This window comes from Gossypium arboreum, chromosome 9 (assembly GCF_025698485.1).
Source record: "Gossypium arboreum isolate Shixiya-1 chromosome 9, ASM2569848v2, whole genome shotgun sequence".
Classification (NCBI taxonomy): domain Eukaryota; kingdom Viridiplantae; phylum Streptophyta; class Magnoliopsida; order Malvales; family Malvaceae; genus Gossypium; species Gossypium arboreum.
The window spans coordinates 84,879,434-84,890,714 of record NC_069078.1 but is presented as its reverse complement, the minus strand read 5'-3'; positions in this window follow the sequence as shown (position 1 = coordinate 84,890,714).

Sequence of the window (11,281 nt, the reverse complement as noted above, 5' to 3'; positions counted from 1 at the left end):
ATTATTGCAATTTAAAAAAATTAAAATCAATATATTCATTTAAATTGATTGAAAAGATAAATAAAAAAGTTTGTTAATAATAATGAATAATATTGAAGTAAAAAATGTTATTAAATTTAGTATATCAAGCTACAATTTTATAAGGGATCAAGTTAAAACTTTTCGTGGTGCCAAATATAAATTTATATCTTGTTGACGTGAAACATCATATAAATAGTGTATTTTTCTTTTAAATATTGTTCAACAATCAATATATCTTCAAGTTTTGAAGAAAGCATATGGGTATCTCTTGAAGCAACTCTAGAGCTAAATGATGGAGTTTTACGTAGATAGTGTATTCATGGCATGCTTCGAACCTCTAACCTCTGACATATAGAGGATTTATAGATCAACAAAGTAGCATTTAGATTAATAAAGTTGTTGATACACTAAGTATTTATGAAAATTGGTGATGGTTCACACGATAGTGCCAAAAGCTATAAAATGTGACTTTTAACGTATCTGGAAAAAAGATTAAGAGTTCTTAGGTAATTTTGGTGAAACCTCTAAATATGAATAGTCTCTTATCTTTATTTGGTCATATATACATAAAAGATTTATACGTCTTGAAATGAATCTCAAAGCACAAGTATCTTGTTGGTGAGAAGCAATTAACTAAGTCATAATGAATTTCTCACACATGCGTATGGATAACAAATTTATTATCAGGTTGAGTATGATTTGACATTTATCTACATGTAAAGAAAATGGACTACCTTGATGGAGGCACTTCTATTGGGTGAATTCTTCTTTACTCTCGTCTTTAATTTCAAATAATTTAATAAACGTTTATTCAATACATTAATAATGATGAATAAAATTGGCAAAACTTTCGAGTCCAATTAATTGTATGTGATATATGCTTAACACAAATATTATGTCATTGCAAATTTCGACCTATCGAAGTAGGTCAATGAAATGGATGAATAGTGTCACATTTATAGTATCTTACAAATAGAATTTATATTTAGCCGCAAGTCATACTAACTCAATTTCTTTCTAACAAGTTTTCTTTATTTTGTTAATTTTTTTTTTGATATTATGCATATCTGTAGTTGTCCCTATCAATAAAGTTATTTTTAAGGTTCAAACCTACATTCTCCCCTTGAGAGTACAATGTGTGTTATCAATGCACCCAACTACTCATTGGTTTATTTTGTTGATTATTTAATATATTAGTTGAATATGATATTGTTTCGTAATATATTTATATAAAATCAACTCCTAATGGAGTCTTTAAAGTGTTAATTAATAAAAATATTTTAAGCAGTATCACAAATCAGTAGGGATATTTTAGCCATTAGAACTTAGGAAATTTATGTATTTTGTAAAAATATTTTTAATATTTTAATTAATGTTAAACTTCACCAAATAAATTATTTTTAAAATTTCGATTCCATCCGATTTTATATTTTTATACACACCTCCACCCGTACTTAAGTGATTCTTTAATACTAAATTTAGTTAGTAATTATCTAATAAGAATAAGATTAATCATGTCATAGGACAAAAAAGGGTAGTGGAGGTGACACTTTGGTCACCAATTTTGGTTATGGCTTTAAAGCATGGTTGACGAATAGAAAGGCAGAGTTGACTAATGCCATTGTTTTTGCTTTTAAATTGCAACCGAAACAACCAACGACGACCACCAATTTGACATATGTATCATACCTTACAAGCTTTTTGTCCTTTCCCATTGGAGAGGATTGCTTCTTTTGCACAAAGTTGCACCCCCATTATGCATCAACTTTATTTATTACTAAATGTTTTGGATAATATGATCATAAATATATTAAACCTTTTTTAATTAAAATACATCCTGTATTCAATTTATATGAAGTCAACAAAATATAAATATAAATTGTATTTATGTTACATACATACATATATATAAAAGTAAAAGGGTTATTTTAAAAGTTTTCATGTACTCGAATGACACATTGATTTTGGGGGACAAGATAGGATAGAGACATGATAAGCACAAATGCAAAATAGGGTTTTAATGTACCATTTTGTTAATGTAATGGGCAGACATTAAGTAGTTGGACACCGAGGAGTGAGGATAGAATTTGTTTTATATATATATATTGCATAACTTCCAAGCATTTGGTTTTTCTCATTTGCTAGAGACTGCATTTTGATGATTTCAAAAGAACAGACAAGTGGATGGATGGATTGACAATGGCGGCCGCGGAACTTCTAATACACTAATAGTTTTTTATTAAGGATTCACTTTTAACGTTAGACTTAATTAAGTTGATTCATTGATTTATGTTGCCATTTATAATTTTTTATAAATATTGAATTTTTTATTAAAGCAACAAATCATCATCATGTATACATTAAATTGATGACCTAGATTAAGTTAAACACTCATAATTAACAGATTAAATATTAGTGTTCAGTTTTTGATGTCGAATTATGGAGTATTTTAAATGATCTGATTCTTTTTCAAGGTTGCACGTACCAAAGGGTGATGATTCAAAGTGATTGCTTGGAGGTGACCAAGGTTCTCCAAGACACTCCATCGGCAGCATCGAGTTTGGCTTTAATCAGGTGTATCTGGCAATTTTTGACGCATGTTGGGCACTGCGTTTACGACATGTCTTAAGGGAGGATAATCAAATTACTGACCATATAATTAAAATGACTTCGGACTAGAAAGATGGTATGCAAGTGTTTGATGATCCTCCTGAATAGATACTAATAACCCTTTACTCTAAAAAAGCAAAAATAATGCCTTTACTCAAATTAATATAATGTAATTTAACTATTTTGTTTCTTTTCAAAAAAAAAATTTATATAGTTGCAGATGTTTTAGATAAACTCACACCCTTTAAATTTTTTTTTAATTTACATTTTATACCTTACTTTTACTGAATTCAGAAAAATCATTAACTTATATATTTTTTAATATCGTCCTAATTCGTCCACTAGGAGCCGACTAACGTTTCACTCTAATAACAGCATATGCTTCTTTTTTTCCCCCTTTTAAAAAGTCAACTAATTCCCACTAATTCCTAGCAAATAGGTCTAAATATCCATTTCCATGATTACAACTTGAATTTTAATTTTTTTTTTTTGAATTTGAAGTTCTGTTACATGGAAACAATCCTTCCCGTACTCATAGTTATTTTTTGATGGCTATATTAGTGCTAGTTATTATAGACCACATGTAACTCTAGTTATAAATTTAAATTGCATTTGGTACGTCCATGTTTTGATCAAAACTAATGGACCTTGTAATAACACATCTTTGAGGTGTCTCTGGAAAGACATATCTTTGAGGTGAGTAAATCAAGTCAAGTAAAGACATTATAAAGACTTTCAACGAAATCAGAATTTTTTTATTAAAGAAACTTGATTTGTAAAGAAGATTATTATGAGAATATTTAGGTGACTTCATTCCATATTCAAGACATAATTGAAGGTTATTTTTGAGAAGATAGAGACCCATGTTGATTATACTTTTGTAAGCCATTAAATGTCTATTCAAGTGAAAACTTGTTATAGTTTACGTTGGAGATTAGGGGAGATCATTTATCTTGTTTGTGTGAAGAACTTATTTCAGTGCAAAACTATTGTAAGTAATTTTTTTTTTGTTGTTCAGTTTGCAATTAAGTTCCAAAGGGGGAAATCTTAGTAAGAGAGTGGTCTAGATTGAGTATAGAAGTGATGTTGCAACTTGATAAGTAAGTTGAACTTAAATCATGTTTTGTGCTAGGAGATTTATGGCGGATTATTCTTTAGGCAAAGTCCGATAAGTGTAAAAATTTTCCAAACAGCATACCCAAACTTTTGTATCCATATTTTATTTTATAATTGATAGTAAGTTAGTCCAGTTGCAATTGAACACGAATTTAAAAGGTAAATTCAACGAATTCACAATTGGTATCAATTCTAGACCCAATAATTGGAGATCCTATCGTTCATTTATTGTTGAGGTGGGTGGAAAATTAATCTCAAGACCTCTGTGTTGGATGACTTGAATTATGCCTATTAGAAGGCAAGGATGATGGCTATTATCAGGTTCATAGATGACAAAGCTTGGTGCTAAATTCTAAGGACTCCTGATCCTAAAGTGACTTAGACCAATGATGAAAAAAGATTAACGAATGCAAACTTTAACGTCCTTAATACAATTTTCTATGAAGTAAACTCCCATGAGTTTAAATGCATTTCTAAGTGCACCATTGCTAGAAAGGCTTGTAGTATATTAGAAATTGCTAATGAGGTATCCACCAGTTTGGCAAATTGTTAAACAAAAAGGAAAAAAAAGTGGACCAATATTTTTTAAGGAATCTAACATTTAATTGATATCAAGACACTCCTACAAGGTATGGAAGTGGTGAGATCAGAACTAGTGAATCGATAAGTGTAAAAAGAGGCTAAAGATTGGGCAAAGAAGGCTATTGTCATGGACATCCCGTTTAGCTAGCCGTAACACCTCACCCTATGTTTGCTTAAAATTGTGAAACATGTACCAAAAAATTGTCAACTCGGTTTTAACTCTTGCGAATAATATATTTCATACTTTTTATTTTTTTTTAAATAGAACGAAAATTTATGCATTCATGCTATGTTTAGATATTTTATTCTTAATCTTAATAAGTTAAATTATAAAAATTTTAACATATCCAGTATATTCATATTATATTTCTTACTAACTACGGAAAATATGACTTTATTTTTTAGTGTTGTGTAAGAAAATATTGGTAAATGCCTCATAATGATGATAAAGAAGATAACAATTGAAAAAAAGAAAGTATTTTAATTAATTTGAATTAGTACTTTTTAAAAGGTTTAAAAATTGTATATATTATATACAAATTGGATTGAAAAGACTATAATTAATAACATCCATATAAAATTTAGTAATGGAAGGTCTAATTATGGATAAGATTAGGCTAATAATTCCAAAGCACCTTGGTGAACACATGGATGGATCGATGTTGAAGGGCGGTAGCCTATGGAATGGAGTTTTTTTTTTTTTATAGGATTTATATTTAATTTTGAATGTTTATGATTACGACATTTCATTATTAATAAAATTAAGTTATTTTTAAAATTATTAATGATGTTGCTAGTAATCAATAAAGGGAAGAGAACAATGAAAATGAGTGTTGGTTACTTGTGACTGGTGAAGAGTCGGGAGTATGGAAAGAGAGGAGGAGTAAGAGAACGGGAGAATGCTAGGGTTTCTATGTGGGTTTTTAGAGAAAGAGTCGATCCTTGGTCTCTTGTGCATTCAGGCTTATATAAGGAGTCACGTCTTGTCTTATAGTGCCATCTAGCCGTTAATGTAGTGTCTTGTAAGGTTGTGCATGCTGGTCGAACAACTAAACTATTACAATACAGTTGTTGCCATGATGTACTATGTGGTTCTACTATAATGTTCTCATCCTTGGAGTTATATAAAATTGTTTTACATTAATTGTCTCTAAAAGAGGGTTTGTAACAAGTGGTCTCTAGAATAACTTAAATAAAATTCATGTTTGTAACAAGTGGTGTCTAGAATACTCAAACAAAATTCATGAAGGATCACCTACAGATCACCCACACTAGTAGTTCTTTGTGGAGGGTTATATGTGAATAAAAACATACTAAAAGCTACTGTTTAATAGATGGACTTGAGCATCCATTCCCTTATAATGTCTTGTCATGCGTTAAAGCACTTGGATCGATCACTGATAAAATAGACAAAGTTGTTATTAGTTTTTGATGGGGACATGATGAGGATCAAAAGGAACTTCATGTGTGCAATTGGATGCCAAACAACCCACGCGATAGAGACGATTAAAAAGTTAATAGTTTTAATTGTGTGAAAGATATTTGCATAAGAAAGCTTTTACGATTGGGTCCCTTGAGCCCAAACCATTAACAATTGGGTTCTTAATTCACACAAATTGAAGCATGGGCCATATACCTCAGGTTTCAGGCTTATTTTTAGGCCCTTGGACGCCATCCTAATTGCGTATATTTCACTCACGTTTCTCCAACCTTTTGATTTTCTTTTCAAAATAACTTCATTTTGGTCAACCGATTCGATGGTACAACAACAAACGCCTTTCATTTAAATAGAATTTTGATTGGCATCCATTTTCGGACTTCTTTTTAAAGAAAGGAGATATAGCTTGAGCTTTTATATATTTTTTTTTTTAACATTAATTTTATTATAGGTTCTTAATTATTATATCTGTTCTTTTTTATATAATACTTAAAATTATCTATAGCTCTTCCCAACCCTTGAATAGAAAGATAATACGTTTCAGCATATTTAAACCCATGTCCTTTTGCACCGATAACAATATAGATGCCAATCGAATTAAAACTCAATCAATCATTCAGATTCTTTTATATGCATTTTTTAAGCTTTATTTCCAATGTACTGAAGTTGTTAGGGCTTCTTTTCTTTCTTTTTTTTTGGTTGTAATATTTTACATAAAATAATAACAACAATAATAATCTTATTTTGGATTCTAACAAAAAAATTTTAATTAGGGCTTTTATTTTCTTTATTATTTTTCTTTTCTAACACAATTTTTTGGATTTTTTATTTGTTGGTTTATTTTTTATCTTTGATTTTTTTTTTTGCGAATACAATCTTTTAAATTTAATATTCTTTAATTAATTTTTATTTTAATTATTATTAAGTTATTCTTTTTAATTTTTAAGTGATCGAACCAAACAATTCAATCGATTGAATTGAAAATTGAAAATCCAACCAGTTCCTTCATTCCAATACTTACAAAATTGATTCAAGATTCACCTTAATTTGACAATATTATTTACATTTTTATTACCTTATCAAGAATAAATATTTTTAAAAAACTTATTATTTAAACAATATTTTATTTTATTTTATTTTACCCACAAGTGTACTTAGAAATAGTTATATAATATATATATATATATATATATATATATTTATATGCAGCCTACCAAATTCAATATTGTTGGGCACCAAACTATATGCAATAGTTCTCAGTTGAAAAAAAAAAAAGAAAAAGAAATCAGTGGTTAAGAAGGAAACAAAGAATAGATGTTAATGGTCAGCCAAACAACTGATGGCAATGGGAGCTTTGCTTTGTTTTTATCAACTTTTTTGAGTGCACATGCTCCCATGTGACCACTTCCTTTGTGGACCTCTACCCTATAAATCCATCTCTTTTATTTTTCCTTATCAATCAATATATACATACCATGTATATGTATTTTTTATGTACAGGTATAAATTTATGGACCTTATATTAACAACCAATATCCAATACGAAACCAAAATATATATATATATATTTTTTATATATTAATGAATCAAGTAATGTTGTTTTATTAATAAATAAACATAACGTTCAGATAATACATGCACATGCAGAGATGGACATTATTCTCTTTGGCTATAATTGATTCCATGCTTGCATGCGTACATGGAGAAGCAAGCTTATATGTAAATCAGTTTCTTTTGTTGTTTTTTTCTTTGGGAGAAATAATAATCATTGAAGTGATGAATGGATATTATTAAACAAATGCGGGTTTGTATGATATAATTGATGTTGTATTTTATTGTATTAATGATAAAGTTATCCAAAATATTGGGTTGCTGAAAGTTTCAGCAAAATGTCGCATGCATGATTCTACAACACCAATTTATAAATGTCAAAAACCCTTAAATAAAGGGATCCTCAACCATGTGCTTATCTATCTGGGTAGAATATTAGAAAAGTTAATTTTGTCAGACTTTTCGCTCAATTCCAGTTCATTTCATGCCCTGATCAAAATTTTCTTCTTAAGTCGAGTGGTAAATAGTTTGGAATTTTTTAAATAAAATTTTGGATTTAAATTTTGTGAATAAAAAAAATAGTATTCGATCTAGTGATTTCGACTTCAAATTTAATTGAAATTCGACGTAGTTATTAGGGTAAATCAAATATTCTTTAATAAAATTAGTTGTTGGTTAATGATAAACTAGCGTTATCCCTTATTTTATGGTTTCAACATTTTAAGCTAATAAAATTGGTTGATGAGGCATGTTCTTTGAAGGACAAAAACCATTTAGGTTTGGCATTTAGAGAACCTTACTTCGAGGACAAGATTTCTGAGTGAACGACATAAATTAAGACAAGGACTGGTTTTGTTTGGACAACCTAATCAATCTCCATAATTTCGTGTACAGTTTGAAGCTAGAAAGGGGAAATTTTAATTTTAATTTTTCTTTTCAAAATATAATTTCTATTATTATTTTAATTTGTAATTTTATAATTTTTTAAGTAACCTAACTTTCATTTTTACCATGTTGGAGGAAACTAAAGCCTTTGTTTGCCCTGATGTCTCTAGAAGCAATAATGGTTTGGTTTTGATCAATTTTAAAAAAAAAATTGATTATCTTGAAATATTATGGCTGATCAAAAGTAAAATTGAATATCAAACTTATCAAATCGAATTAAATTTCACAACTTCAGATTAATTCCATTTGTCAATTTAAAAAAATTATAAAATTTTAAAGTTTCTTCCGCTAATTTAAATGTAAAATATATATTATATTATAAATAATTTAAAATTAAATATAAATTATAACTTGGTTGCCTTAACATTAATAATATTCTTAAATTACTCATAACCCTCCTCAATCCTTAAAATAGAAAATATTACTTGTTCAAATGCATTCAAATTCATATTCTCATTACAACAGTAATGATGTTAATCATTCTAAAATTCAATAGGTGTATTTTAGAAGATATATATCTTAATTTCATATGCGATTTAGTATAATCCTCCATTTATTTTTATTTTTATTTTATTTTTTAACTCTTTTAACATCCCTGAACCGAATCTGAAATTTTGTACTGTTTCACCGCAATTTCACAGAAGGTTGTAAGCAATGTAACAAAAGATGTACAAAACTGCTCCCAACACCTGTTTGGTACTATAATTATTAAATCCAAAAATTCTTCATATAATTTTATATTGTTTTTGGGTTTATCCATAATAGAAATTAAGGTTATCCTAGTTATCCATTCCAATGCAAATGGCACCATAACATGGGATGTCAGAGTGGCAGAAAATCTGATAATTTGAGAATATTTTCTCTATCAAAATATTCATATCTCATATCTGTTTCTTCATTTCTTTTGGTCTGACATTCTGATTCTTTAACTCAGATTATGTATAAATAAATTTTGCTGAAGCTAATTAAATTATTGGATGAATGCCACAGCTCAAATTCACAATATGTTCACGACCAATAAACAAAGGGGTAATATATTATTTGGGACCTAAATTTAGTTCTAATGTTCAATTTAGTACTTGAATTCTTTTTTGTCCTCGTTTGATATTTGAATTTGGTTTCAATATTTAATTTGGTCCACGGCCAAATGACATCACATGACTGAATAAATATTTTGACACATTCTCTAGTAAGAAAACATAGGGATTTAATTGTGAAAAAAAAAACTCAAGAGCCAGATTGAAGCCAAACTCAAATACTTAAATGGGAAAAAGAAGAACTCAAGTATCGGATTGAAAAAAAAAAGCTCAAGTATCAAACTAAACATGGAAGCCAAACTCGTCGACTAAGTCTAGCTCAATTGGCATGAGTATTGTTGTCAATGCAAGAGGATATAGGTTCGAATGCGTCAAAGCGCATTATCCTTTTATTAATGGGTTGGGGGGACTACGAATGGGTTTGTTCAAAAAAAAAATCTAAAGCCAAACTCAAGTACCAAATTGAACATTAAAACCAAACTCAGATACTAAAATGCATAGTAACACATAAATAAATGGTTGTTACTCCTAATTTGAATTATAAGAAGCTTAATGTTTTTTTTAAATAAAGTCTTGAATTCGAGTTTTATGAATGGAGAAAACATCGATGAAAGAGCTTTATCCTCCATTTAAAGATCTAATCTGATTCAACTCTAAATTTGATCATAGTTCAATGTGACTATTAGATATGAGTGGGTCTAAAAAAATTATTGTTATGTGTAATAAAGCAATTACATTGGTTTTTTGCAATTTAAAAGTATGCTTATTCCATTCAAAAAAATATATGGTCAAATTTTGATGTTGGTCTCTATACTTTGACAAAATTTGAGATTTAATCATTGTACTTAAAAAATTAAAAATTAAGCTCCCTATTTTCTTGATTTAAAAATCACAGTCCAATAATTAAAATTGTAAGTCTTTTCTGTCATGATTTGTCAATTTGGATGTTGATTATGCTGTCCTCATATGATGTGGCATATGATTGACACGAAGCAAACTTATTATGTTAGCAAAGTTTACCTGAAATTACTAACGATGATAATGATTGGACTAAGATTCTTAATTTTTTTTTTAAAAAAAAGAAGGGTTAAATTTTAAACTTATAAAATACAATAACTATATTTCAAATTTTATCAAACTATGTGGACTAACAATTGAAATACACGTACAAAAGATTGTCCCACATTAAAGTTAAAAGGGATATTTGAGGCTTTGTCCACAAAAAAAAAAAAAAGAAAAGATATTTGAGGCTTCGTTTACGTTAAAAGTTAATAATTGTCGGGTTAACAGTGTAAAAAGAAAATCCCAATTGGCTAATTTTTTTTTTCTTTTTAACTTTTTTGGTAAACATTTTTTTTATAATCTCATACATATATATATATATATATGATAGAATATTTAAATTACTCATAATCCTTCCTCAATCCTTAGATAGAAGGATAATACGTTTCAGCACACTCGAATCTACGTCCTTTTGCATTGATAACAATGCCTATGTCAATCGGCAACATATTTTTTAAATAGGATAAATACCAAAATTATACATAAACTATGATTTAATGTGCAATTGTATATATAAATTTTGATTTTGTATAATTTTATACATGAAATTCTAATTTGATCAAAATTCTTGTAAATTATTAACATAATTATTCATATAATATCATTTTATGTTTATATCTTTTATACGTAAATAATTATATTTATCTAATATAAAAATAAATCGATGTATTTATTTCTTTAAATGTGTATGAATAAATCAAAATTAAAATTTCAAGTATAGATTTAAACCACAATTAGAGTTTCATGTATATAATTACACCAAATTAAAATTCATATATATAATTCTACATTAAATCAAAATTCATATATAATTTTAAAACTTTTCCTTTTAAATCAGAGTACTTAAGATAATTAACAGACTAACCTTTAAATTACAGAAAAGTGCAAAAGCAGAACTAATGATATTTGGCAATAATCA